This window comes from Coturnix japonica, chromosome 3 (assembly GCF_054131305.1).
Source record: "Coturnix japonica strain WE chromosome 3, WE-NBRP24, whole genome shotgun sequence".
In the NCBI taxonomy this organism is placed as follows: domain Eukaryota; kingdom Metazoa; phylum Chordata; class Aves; order Galliformes; family Phasianidae; genus Coturnix; species Coturnix japonica.
Genome location: NC_140665.1, coordinates 50574010 through 50586635, shown reverse-complemented (window position 1 = coordinate 50586635; position 12626 = coordinate 50574010). Strand labels below are relative to the sequence as shown.

The window sequence follows — 12626 nt, the reverse complement described above, 5'->3', positions numbered from 1 at the left end:
CCAAAGACAGTTTGGTGGTCCATGTGGAATCACTTGGTGGTTTCTCTGGAGTTACTAATAGACAGCTTTTTACATCACAGAAACTTCCATACATTCATCACTCTTTTCAGCAGTCTTAGTCAAAGCCAAGAATAAGGGCTTAAGAGAGAAACACATTTAAGCATATGCTTAAGATTAAGCACCTGCTCAAATACTTCACTGGATGAGAGCCTTAAAAACTGCAGTGCTAATACATGTGGTAAAGACATGAAGAGTAGAAGGGAAAGCTGGAGAGTTCATGTGGTACTTGTTCTGGAAAAGGCTTTACTTTCATTAAATACCTTTTGGTAAAATTACATTGTATTTAAAAAAAAGAAAAAAAAGAAAAAGAATCAAATATACACACACAGCTGATATATAGTCAATAACAGACTACAAGGAAATAGCAAACATATCAATATCTTGTGCTCTCACTAGGTGTTGATCACGTTGAGCCCCCTCACATGCGTGTATTTTCACACAGTTTCAATTAGCAGATCCTATCATACTTTCCAGTGTTAAAGCACCAAAGCAACTTCCAGGCAAGTCAGTAGATGTATGCAGCAAAGTACAGTACCAAAGATCTCACTTATGCTCTACCAGTAGATACAGTTGTATTGCCACAGTGCAGATACATCTACATTGCTTCCAGTTTTGAAGCCAGTTGAAGAGACACAGGTTTCTCTGCTAAGTGCTGCATTGCATGGGATAGATATCTCCCTCTTCCCACAAAGCAGGAAATGGAGCTGCTCTGGGTGCAACCATGCAAGGCATTGCCCTAAGTAACAGAAGCAGAGTATTCATCTGCCCAGTTTTCAGACATACCCATTTTTTCATTTATTTGCCTTGTAACTGCAAGGAAGGTTGAATTTATGATCAGAAGTGTTAATTGTATGGCAAAATAATGAACTGATAACAAATTTTCTGGTCATAAAATGTTACTCTTACTTTAAAATACAACATAACAGAAAAAACAACAACAACAAAATAACAAACAAACAAAAAAAAACCAAACAATAAAACACCAGAACCAGCAATACAACCAAAACAAACAAACAAGGACTTGGTTCTAGCATTTATGTATCACAGTTTACCTTCCTGCCTTCGCTTCTCACTTTACCTAAAAAAGTTACAGTTTTCCAGTTCTGCCAAATTCTCAAGCATGAAGGAAGCTGAAAGCACAGTATCACAGCCTGTCTTGAAGAACAGATCTTAAGGATGCTCGCAGACAGGTCCCAGTGCACAGGAGGTGAGCATGCATCTGGGCAGATATAAGCTCTTCCATTGCTTTTCCTTATCTGCACAACCCTTCAGCTCAATGCCCTTCAACTTTCCCTCCTGCATTGTCTCCTGGTTCACCTCTGCCCAACCAATGCCATAGCCCACTTGCCAGGCTTCTAGCCTTGGTCCTTTTCCCGAAGCAAGGATGAAGTTGCCCCAGAACTAGACTTTCTGTCTAGTCCCTGTCTAATCTCAGCATCCCTACATCCTCCCTTCCTGGCTTCCCCTCCAGTTTCTTTGCCAAGCTTCTGTGTCCCCATCCCAATGTCATTCCTCTCTCTTCCAGCCAGCTTCCACTTCCCCTGACTCCAGCTATGCATTTCATTACTCTCCCTGTCCTTATCTGTCCCCTGGTTGGCACAGCTCCCTCTCCTTGCATTGCACGGGGGTAAAGGCCAAAGGCTTGGGCCTTCATGTTCCACCCTCTTGGCACAGCACAGCAGGAAGCAGCCTTCACCAAGGCAGCCTGGCTCCCTGGCAGGATGGCAGCAGAGGTCACTCCCAAATGCTCTGCCCTGTCACAATGCCACCAGCTGCTCACTGTGAGAGTTTGAAGACCTTGCTGAAATTCAGGAAGTCTTTCATGAATGGACATAGAACAGTTTTCTTTCTCTGCATCTTGTAACTTCACTGATTTTCATGGGGGTTTTACTTGTCACTGGACACATCCCAAACATGAGCAGCTAACCCTCTGTCAAATTTCAGCTGGCTGTTTCAAAGCAAAAAAGAACCAAAGCTAGCCAAAGAAGACAATTACCTTTTAATGTAGGCAAAAGGAGGTTTTATTTCTCATACTGAGGAATACCTCAACTGCTTTGAAAGAAGTTTTCTCTCACATTCATAGGCCAGCGCTTGGCATGGAAAACGCAACAGCTGTTACTGTGGAAGGTTAAGAGCTACTGGCAAGAAAGTCTGTAGGTGACGCTCTTGATAACCCACAGCCATTCAAATTTGGCTGGTCATACCCTGACTACCCCTCTATTTGACTGAAAAATGTTGCCCAAGTCCAGAAGAGCTTCACCAATCCACCTACTGCTGCATGATTTCATGAGGCCAGCACCCAAGTGTCCAGTTCTTGTCAGCTTATAGTTTATCAAGAAGAAACCTAGAACAGAAAATGTAGGAAGACATTTATCACCTTCCACAAGCACTATGACAACACTCCATGACACTAATTACAAAGCCTGAAACAAATCAAATAGTGCTCAGGCACTGCAAGGACATACTGGAGGGGCAGGTATTAGTAGCTGAAGGTGGCAACTTTTAGGAGACCATGATGAAAAGTGAAAGAGCTTTAGAAGAAAAACAAACAAACAAACACTATGAGTCTGAGCTGCTGAGCTTTCCCCTTAGTGTAGTAACTGGACAGACCAATAAGGTGTGAAAAGCACTACCACAAAGGTGTGATGACAGAAGTGATAGAAAGGTACTGTAAATTAGAGGAAGAAGATTGCTCACCCATATCAGAAGATGTAAGATTTTCAGGGGAAAGGTTCACAAAGGAAGCAAGCCCCAATAGCAGTCAGCCCTTAAGTGAGGTCTAAGAAAGGTGCAGCCAGGCTCCACACCCTTAGGGTCAAACAGGTGAATTGCCTTCACCTGTGCTCCCAGGGCTGACTGGGTCCTTCCCTCAGGTGCTCAATCAGTGCTTCAGGCCATGACTCAATAGGTCCCATCCACTCTGGCATTTGGATTCATAAAGCTTTTCCAGTGAATTCCTGGAAGTAATGTGGTTCTACATGCTCTTGTTTCCCTAAAGAAAAACATCGTACTTCACAGTTGTTACCATGAGTATCTCATGTGAAGACTTATTTGTAGATTTTAGAAAGATGTTTGGGGCATCTGAGTCAATAGCAAATGTATGGCTGTCTCTGAGATAGTGGAGGCTGATAGAATGGAAGGCAGTCAGTTCAGGCTACAGATACCTGCTTTTGCTACAAATACATTCCTCATCCCTTTCAAAACACCTCCTTCACAGAAACTCCCTTTTGTCTGTACTCACATTGAAGGGGACGTAAGGTTCTACACTCCTTATTCTCACTGTCAGCTGTGGCTCCTGAACTGAAAGCAGTTGCCAGGTACCTTAGAGCCACACAGCTTTTCCCAGGCATGCTCCCTGAGCTGCAGCAGCTTTGCAAGCACAGGGCCCACTCCTGTCAGTGAGGCCTTGCTGCAATTCACTCTGCAGCTTATTTCTTGCTCTAGGCTTTTCCAGCCAAGCATTTTGAATGCACTTTTCGAAATGAAAGCCTCCCTTAGCCAAGTACGGTACCACTAAAATGTAGCAGTAATACTAAATAAAGATCTGTTGCTGTGGCACCGGGTCTCATAGAGCATTTAGGGTCACGCTAGACAAAACACTGCCACTTTTTTCCTCCAGTAAGAAACTACAGATTCTACATCACTGAATCTTTCCTAAAGGATTGTTTAGTTTTCCTACACCTTATTGGAAGAATAAAGCACACTGATTCAATGAAAAACTTCCAAATAGTTTGAACCAACTAGTTCAACCACTTTGATGCTTTATATTAAAAAATAATTCAACTTGAACAGAAATATTATCTGCTTTGAGTCCTTCTACACACTATTTGCTGAAAACACTGAAAAAAATGTTTTGGGTCAACTCATCCTTTGAACTCCAGCAGTTTCCTTTCCATATTTCCAGAGAACAAAAAACCAGATAGATACAGAAAACATTCTGTTTGAAATATACGCATAATTCACATGACCACCCCTTATGTACAAAATGAAGCTATAACACTATTTAATATTAAAGACTGATTCTGCAGACTTGTAGAATGCAGGACCTTGGAGATAACCTTAATTCTATTTGGTCACTGGAATTACTCCCAATATGACTGTTGTGTGGTAAGGTGGAAATAAGGCAGCATGGAACATGCAGGTGTGCTTTGGGCCTAGTGGCAGAACCCAGAACCTGCAGCACTGCCACCTGTGCTGTGAGCACCAGATGCATATGACCTGTCAATCTAAGCTGACACAGTCAGATTCCTTCCCTCTGTTTCCCTGCTCCAGGTTATGCCTGAGGGGACAAAGTGAGAGTCCCAAGTGAGTCAATTATGAGATATCTTCCAGCAATCCAGCTTTGTTCTGAGGATAATAATCCTGCAGAAGTGAGGAAGAAGGAACAGGGGGTAGTGAGAAACCTTGGCTTCTGCAGCCCCAAAGGAAACTAAAGCTCTGGCATTCCCTGACAGATACAGCAGTGAAAAGATGCATTCCCAAAGAGGGAGAAGTGTGGGCCCTTGGGCCGTTTCACCCCAGTCCTGCCTTCCTGTCCTTACACAAATACAGAAATTACAGAATGTGCAGGAAGGAGTTAAACACTGAATACAAGAGTGCCCCCTAGTTTCACCCAGGACACTGCGGGTTTATTACACAAGTTACATGTCAACATTTTTCTTTGAAAGACGACAGGCTGTAGGCCAAGCACTTTTCAAGAAAGAGAGGGAAAAAAAAAAAAAAAAAAAAAAAAAAAGGAAAAAACACAACTTTGTCACACACAAATTCTCCTCAAAACTTCTTACTTTAAGCTAAGTGCCAAAAAACATGTAAGTGCCAGCCAATGACTCATCTTTTAAAAGCCTGGCTTTTGGAAGGTGGTTTTTACTTCAGGAACTCAGGATTGCTTCTAACATACTAAACATTGTGAGATCAATAATTAGGCTAGAAAAAAAAAAAATTTAAAAAATAATTTAAAAACTGAGGTAGTTTAAATATTTAAACATCAGTCATCTTCAGGGGTTCTGTTAACTAGAAATGTGAGGGAGTTCCAAGAACAGGAAAATGCAGAAAGGCCAAGAGCGTGTCTGATGACTCAAAATAGCCAACATTCACTTTATATTACTATAATACTAAAACATATTTAAAATCATTTTGATCTCTTTTTAATAATGGAACCAGACACATACATCACATTGCCTTGGAAAGAGTAGAAATACTATATTTATTTTTTTTAAATGTGGATGCAAATGGAAAACATATGATGACATTCCATTTCTTCTTCCCCTGTGCTATGTTTCACCCATTTCTCAACACACGTTTCTCACATACGGCCTTCATTAGTGATGAAGTTACATGTCATCATTTTGCCATCACACAAGCCAAACTTCTAAAGTGCTCTCTTGCTTCTAGGGATTTCCTTATTTACACACCACATAAAATCTTATTTACGCCACAATGAACACATATGGGAGCATGGAAGCCTGTACACAGGTGAAAGTAGGTAGGAGAAAGGGCAAGATCTGCTTTTAAACCTGATGCAAGGATGGATCAAGGTATTGTTGCTTATCAGTCCCAGCAGGACAGTGGCTGGACAACTCAGTCAGAAATCCACTAGTGGAAATACAATAAATAGCAGAGCAAAATTCAGGAAGCTGAAGGGAAGGAAAAAAAAGAGAACAAAGGAGCATTTAATATGGCAGACTCTAAACAATAATTACTTATTCCTAGGTTTGATGCAGGCTTTCCAGCATAGTATTCAGCTTCTTTTTCCCTTTTACTAAAGCTAATGATTATGACTTGTGTGGTGCTACCCTCAGAAGCTTCTTATAAACACAGTTCATATCTTATGCATGCAACAATCTGACAGCATGCAGGTGCCCTTGTCCATGGGTGTTCTGGGAGAAATATATATAGCTATGTGGTTATTCCAGAATTGGTGACATCCCAGCCTGACACTGCAATCTGTTAGGCAGTTTTGAAAGAGTCTATTGACATGATATAGATTTTTTTTCCAACATAAGAATGTCTATCAGAATTATTTTGGATCTCATCTGCTCTTCTTTATCAAAGAAAAACGAGCATGAAAGGTTTCAAAGTAAGATCGGGAGTCCTTGGTTTAGCTGGTTAAAGAGAGAATTATTCCTAAATACTCATCTGAAGCATTGTTTACCAATTAAACTGGGTCATTTTTATCCATTGCTGTGCTTTAGAGCAACTTCTATTAGGACCATAACTTAATTTTTCCACACTAATCAACTACAAAATAAAAACTTCTCCTACTCTGTAAAGAAAAGAAATAAAGAAAAAACACTAAACCAAGAGCTATATCCTTTTACCCACACAGTTCAGTTTCAACTCCCAAAGGGGTTTACCTGCAGGGCAGTGGTGGCTTATCTCGTGGCAGCCTTCAGGTCTCCATTACTTCCCATTTAGTGACCCCAGCTTACAGAGCCCATCCTCGCAGGTCTGCTGCTCAGCTTCCTACACTAGGTGGCATGTGAGGACCAGGTTTCTCCACCCCCACCACAGGCGATGACAGGCGATCCTGCTGCACTTTTACTGGTGTTCTGCAGAAACGATTATTTTTAAAATTAATCACCTGACAATTTTATCGGACTAGATGCTGAAACTCTTCTTCGAGGGGCTGTTTCCCCTGTGAGTTTTCCATTCCCTCTGAATCCTGTGCTCGTCTTTTGCACCTTTCCCCCTTAACTTTCCAGTATCACTTGCCTTTCTGCAGCCAGAGATTATATTCTAACACTGACCCTTACCCAGTTAAGTCTCAGTTATCCCATTACTCTTCCCTATTACTCTACATCTATACATGCCAAGAAACAGCACTGACATCTTTGAACTTTTACAATTCACAGGGGAGGAACCTGGAAGACTGCATCCAAAAATACTTTCATCTCCTCTGAATCACAGCACTTTAGATGTCTGAAATAGTCAGACTCCTTGAAGAGGTCAATTTGCTTCTTACCTTGCTCAACTTCTAAGCTGATTACTGCAAATTATTGACCCTATAAAGCAACCGCACTAGATCCATCAGTGCTGTCACTGGTAAGGGCAGTGTTGCTCAATACTGAGATTGCAAAAACAGAATAAAATGAACCCTGCTACAGCCCTGCCACAGCCCCGCCCCCACCCCTCTCCCCCTTCTTCTTACCTCTGCTCCATGCCTTAAAGAGATGCATAATGAAAACCTACTCAGTCAAATTAGGATGTCCATCTGGCCCTAAATTGCTTGGACACAGAATACTTAAGGCATGGTCATTACCTTACATTATTTTCTTTCCACTGTCATCAGAAAGCACCTCATTTCTACTTGGTGGTTTCCAATACCACGTGAACACCAAGCTGTTCTCATTACCTCACTGTTCTCCCAACATGCTACTTAACAGCTCTCCAGCAAACAAACCCTGCCCATGCAACCCCCACCCAACCCATATATGCAATCTGCCTTCCCCTGCCTGAGGGAACAGTGGGGGTTAGGTTACCCCTTGAAGTGCTTTCCACCCTTGTTTCTATGATTCCCTGAGGAGAGGCTTATCTCTGAGGCAACATCTTGCAGGACTTCAGGGTTACCTGGTGAGAGCATTTATGCCAGAAACAAGGAGGGAGATGTTTAGCATTAACAGCAGAGGCTTGACTTTTCAAAGGGGGAGATCTCATGATATGAGTAAGATTGAGTCATTCTGGTTTTGTCAGATGGAGGTTCAATACAAGAGCTATCCCAAGATTGTTAGCTATGTTTTTTAAACTGATACCTCAGTTACATCTGCTTAACTCTGATTTTCCTTACCTCTTGCACTCTGCCATACTGTGCTGACACCTACTCCTTTCCTCTCTACCTTTTCCTTTGCCAGGGCACAAAAGAGGATCAGGCAGACCACCTGTACCTGGAGCAGAAAAAAAAAAAAAAACCTATAAAAAATAAACCAAAAAACCCTAGGAGTATGTTATTCCCTTGTTTTGATTCAAGGAGATATCTAAATGAATCTACTCCACGGCCATTATGAATGCCTGTGTTTCATCACTTGTAAAATAATAAGCACCACTAGCACTTTTCAGTTTCCATGGTATCCACATAAGTATGTTTTCTGGAAGAAGAGTTCCTATGAGAAGATATAGATTATGGCACTGTCCCCACTTGGCATGGGCAAGCCCACCATGTTGCATGAAAGGCAGAAGGCAGTGTTACCTCACAGCTCCCTTCTGTCTGTGTACTACCCTGTAGTTCAAAAATGGAAGGAAAAAAGCCTAAGAGAAACTTCATGAAAAACGCTGTAACAAACAAAATAAAATTGAGGCACTGGGGTGACCACGTGGGAATAAGCACTGTCCTCAGTTCCATCAGTACAAGTGTAAATAGGAGCTAGAAATTGTGTAAATTAGGTCGCTAACACATGACAATGTGAAATACTATAAAGTTTTAATCTATGCTAGTGTGGTGAGACCATTCATAGCTGCTCAAGACTCACGAGCAGAGAATGTGGTCATTCCATTCTTGGGATCATAAAAATTTACTGCACGCCTTCACATGCTCTCCCTATATAGCTCCATTTTATTTCACTGGCAAAACATGGCCAGCTGGAGCTACAGCTCTGATTAACTGAATGCTCAAGATGCAGAATGCAGTCTCCAGAATACATCATATTCACAGCAATATTCTGACTGTAAAAAAGGCTTGACTTTTTAATCTGTTCCAGAGATGCAGATAAATGTAACGTGTTAGAAATAGGGACCACCTACACATCAGATCACACTTACGAGGATAATGTATGCAGGCATACAAAATTGCCAAGGAACACAAAGCCACCCAGAAAGGGGTACTTCCCCAGGCTGACAGGCTTATGCCACATTTCAACTGACTTCATAAGGCAGCCTGGTGACACTTGGTTTCAGCAGAACCACCTGGAGGGATGAAAAACACTGTTCTTAGACAGTCAGTACTGGGGACATTACGATTTTCAAATATCTTGCCAAAAGACAAAGCCAGGAGCAAACAGCATTGCAGATCAGAACCAACTTCAAAATCATAAACAAAAACCAACGAATAGAAGCTACCTAGTAGAGATGCTGAAACATCTCCATTAATTGCCAGTTATTAAGATTGCCAAACACTTTCAGAGGGAGAGAGCTGAAATGTTTTTCTGATGTTTCTAAAACAAGGAAAAGAGGGGGAAAAACAGGAGGAGGAAACGCAGTCCTATGACTCAGAGGTGCAACTGAGAAAGAAATGTAAACGTTGCCACAAATGGGCTCACTGAAGCCCAAGGCAAAACTCTACATCTTGGAAAATTGCAGAGGATCTTAGAAAGATCCAGTGTTTTAAGATAAGGAACACCAAAATGAACAGAATCTAAAATCAAAACAAAAAAATACCCCACAACTCAGGAATGAAACAAAATGGAGTATTCAGATCTAAGAGTTTACTATTCCTCTAGACCAGAGAGAAGTGAACATTGATGAATACCTAACTTGACACAGTAAATTTCTATTGAAGGCTTACCTCTCTTGTTCCACATACCAGGAAGAGAAGAAAGAAGCAAGTGTCCTCCCATCATCAACATGCTGACATCAAGCAATTTCTTCATCTTTCTCAATAATCTAAAACACTGTTCTTGCCTGATTTCCCAGACCTTATCTGAAAATCACTCAAACAACTAGCCAGCTTTGCTCAATTCAAATAGAATCCTGCAGTAAGAAACTGTAGGAATTAGAAAGATACAGCAACACTCCTAACTACAACTGTATCCAGATTCTCCACATTCAATTTATACACCAGTTACTTCAGTAACTGAAACCTTCAGCTAAAACAGTAATTCTAAAGCCCTGCACCTTGGGAATCCTTCCTACTCTTGCTCTCAGCATTGATTAGGAACAGCTGCAAGAGGAAGAGCTTGGAAGGATCCACCTGAGACACAGAGGCACTTAGGGGCTTTACTGAGAAGTACTGAATGTCCACTCAAGGCTGTGGTGCTTCTTTTAGAGGTAGGTTTTAACCTACCTCTTCATCTTGCAGATGAATATCCTACAAATGGCTGCCCAGTCACTCTAAACTCTGGCGGGTTACCTTAGACACTCCATTTGAAGCTAATCTTGGAATAAACTGCTTTTAATGTTTGCTAGAGCTGAAGTATGAAAATGATCCATGCAACAGGGAAGTGGATGTTTGGTTCCTAGACTGTGTGAACATAAAATGCTGCACACAAAGTGGACGTCCCATTGGAAGAGACCAAGAAGCAACACTCCAAACCATGAGCAGACACAGCCACCTTACAGGGGATTACTGAGAATGTTGTCCTGCATGGCACGCACGCACACACATTTCTTAAGAGATGGAAACTGAACTAGTTCTCCAATCCCACATCAGCTTTTGTGAATCTAGCATTTATTTCCTTCATCTGCAGGTACCCAAATGAACGTCTTTTGAACACATTCTTAGGATTTGCTTCCCCAAGAAACAAATTTTATTGTTTTTTATTTTATGGTTTTTGTGCACCTCCTAGAATGAGGGTGTGAGTTGGCAACTGAGCCAAAACAATCACTTAAATGCACAGCTCATCTGGTGGCAGATTGTTCCCTGTAGGAGATCACCGGTTGTTCTTTACATCTCATGGGTGTTCGAGAAGTAGATCTTCAGCAACTACTAAAAAAAGAAACCACCACCAACCAGAAAAGAAGGTTGTTTGTCATATTCAGAAAAGAGTGTTCATGTAATCAGAACAAAAAATGTATTGCATTAATTTAATTTCTGTGAATGGCACACAGATACTACGGGCAGTTGGAGCCTTATATATTTATATAACACATAATTACTTAATTCAATTATTCAAAGAAAATTACTTCACACCCCCACAAGATACTCTGTATCTTGCTAAGGAGACAGATACGCCTGGTTTTATGTGTAAGTAATGTCATCTCCAGCAGAAGCTCATTTATTAAAATACCAGAGTTCTGCTGTATAATGCCTATTGTAACACCCACCTCCCACACACACAGGGCAGTGTGCTGCTTATAACAAAGAAAGCATTCATAGCTGTTATCTTGAAAGGTAGTAGGGGCGATAAATGTATTAAAGGAACCAAAGAAATGTTCACCTTACCAAAGAAAAGATAAGATAGCTCAGGGGTGATTTTTCACTGGAATGAAAGTATGGTGCTTCCATACTTGGTATCTTAGGACCAACTTCCCTCACATTGTCAAAACCTTTTTTGTAGCTTTGGGCTTCACCTGACTTTACATCTACCAGGAACCCCAAATCTAAACTCTGAGTTCCCAGAATTAAATGTGAGTCTCAGCTCTTTGGCTAAGCCACCTGGCAGCTTCACCCAAGACTGTTACCACCAAGATACTGCCACCAGTTCAGGCTGTCTCTCAAGCAGGAGCAGGGCTCCCAGGAGCCCTTTGGTTTGAGTTAGACAGATACTGGTGACCGGATTACTGCTTCCCTGCAGATCAGTTCCGGCTGCAACTTATGTTGTTATTATCACTACAGCAGCTCTCTGTCTATTAATATGCCTCTTGTGCAAAATTCAGTCTGGCGCTTTCAAGAAGGAAAAGGTGGTAATGAAAAAAAAATATATCTCAAGCTCTTAAACTCAATTCCATATCAGAAAAAATTATTGAGGGAGAACTATAAATTCTTGCGACAGAATTAAAAACAATAATAATAATAAAAAACAAATAGCCTCATTTTTATCAAGTCACCCTGTCCTCCACTGCTTTTGCTGAATATTTAAGAGAAGATAACATTTCTAGTGCAGCAGTCTGACAAACAGAAATTTCAGTGAGAGGTCGGCCCTTCACATGGGCCACGTGAAGTACTCCACAGCCTGCTTGCCTAGTTGGTAGCTGAAGGTGCTCAGCAGGTCTAACTGCAAATGCAATAGCTTTGCTTTCTGAACTCAGATATCGTGCTATTCAGAGCAACTCGCAGGCTCTTGTGTGTTGAAATTCACAAAGTCCACTGGGACTGAACCAGGGCACTGGCTGCTTCCAAACAGGAACAGCCAGATTTGGGGGTTTTCACAGTAGCCACAGGACAGACATTAGCAGTCATGAGGTCTATGCAGATCAGACTATCTCTTTTCCTTCAGTGAGTTTAACCCCTCAAGAATAGCAGACTCATGCTTTGTCTTCATGCTGCATCCTGACAGTACACACAGGAAGCAGGAAAACCTAACGTATGCTGTATAAAGAGGCAAAAACATGCACATTGTGTAACAAATGTCTGTTGAAAGGAGAGACGGAGACAGTGCAATTTCTTTCCCTTTTTCACCCGTGTCCTCATTCCCCTCCACCCTCACACTCAGCAGTCTGGAGGAGGTTTCACATTGCATTAGTGTTACCGCCCGTGCATTGGCCTTTGCTGTGCCATCGCCGCTGGCTGCCTGGCATCTGGGACAGGGAGAGCCTGTGATAGACAGGACGGGGACGCTCTGTGGTGACAGACCCTCTGCCTGAGGCAGATCTGTGGGCATGGAGCAGACATACGGTGTTACCACTCTGCCCATCACCAGTTGCCACTTCCAGCTGCCTTCAGTTGGGTATGTAGAGCAGCTTTGGCATCTCTCAAAGCC

General features: G+C 41.9%; 1 long non-coding RNA gene across 1 annotated transcript; it reads right to left on the bottom strand.

Moving 5' to 3' along the window:
- Positions 1 to 5239: 5239 nt before the first annotated feature.
- Positions 5240 to 7958, bottom strand: LOC107311615 (uncharacterized). Its single transcript, XR_014944807.1, has 3 exons — positions 7844 to 7958; positions 6414 to 6608; positions 5240 to 5693 (listed from the first exon to the last, which is right to left on the bottom strand). It is a non-coding gene; the product is annotated as an uncharacterized LOC107311615 (long non-coding RNA).
- Between the last annotated feature and the right edge of the window lie 4668 nt (positions 7959 to 12626).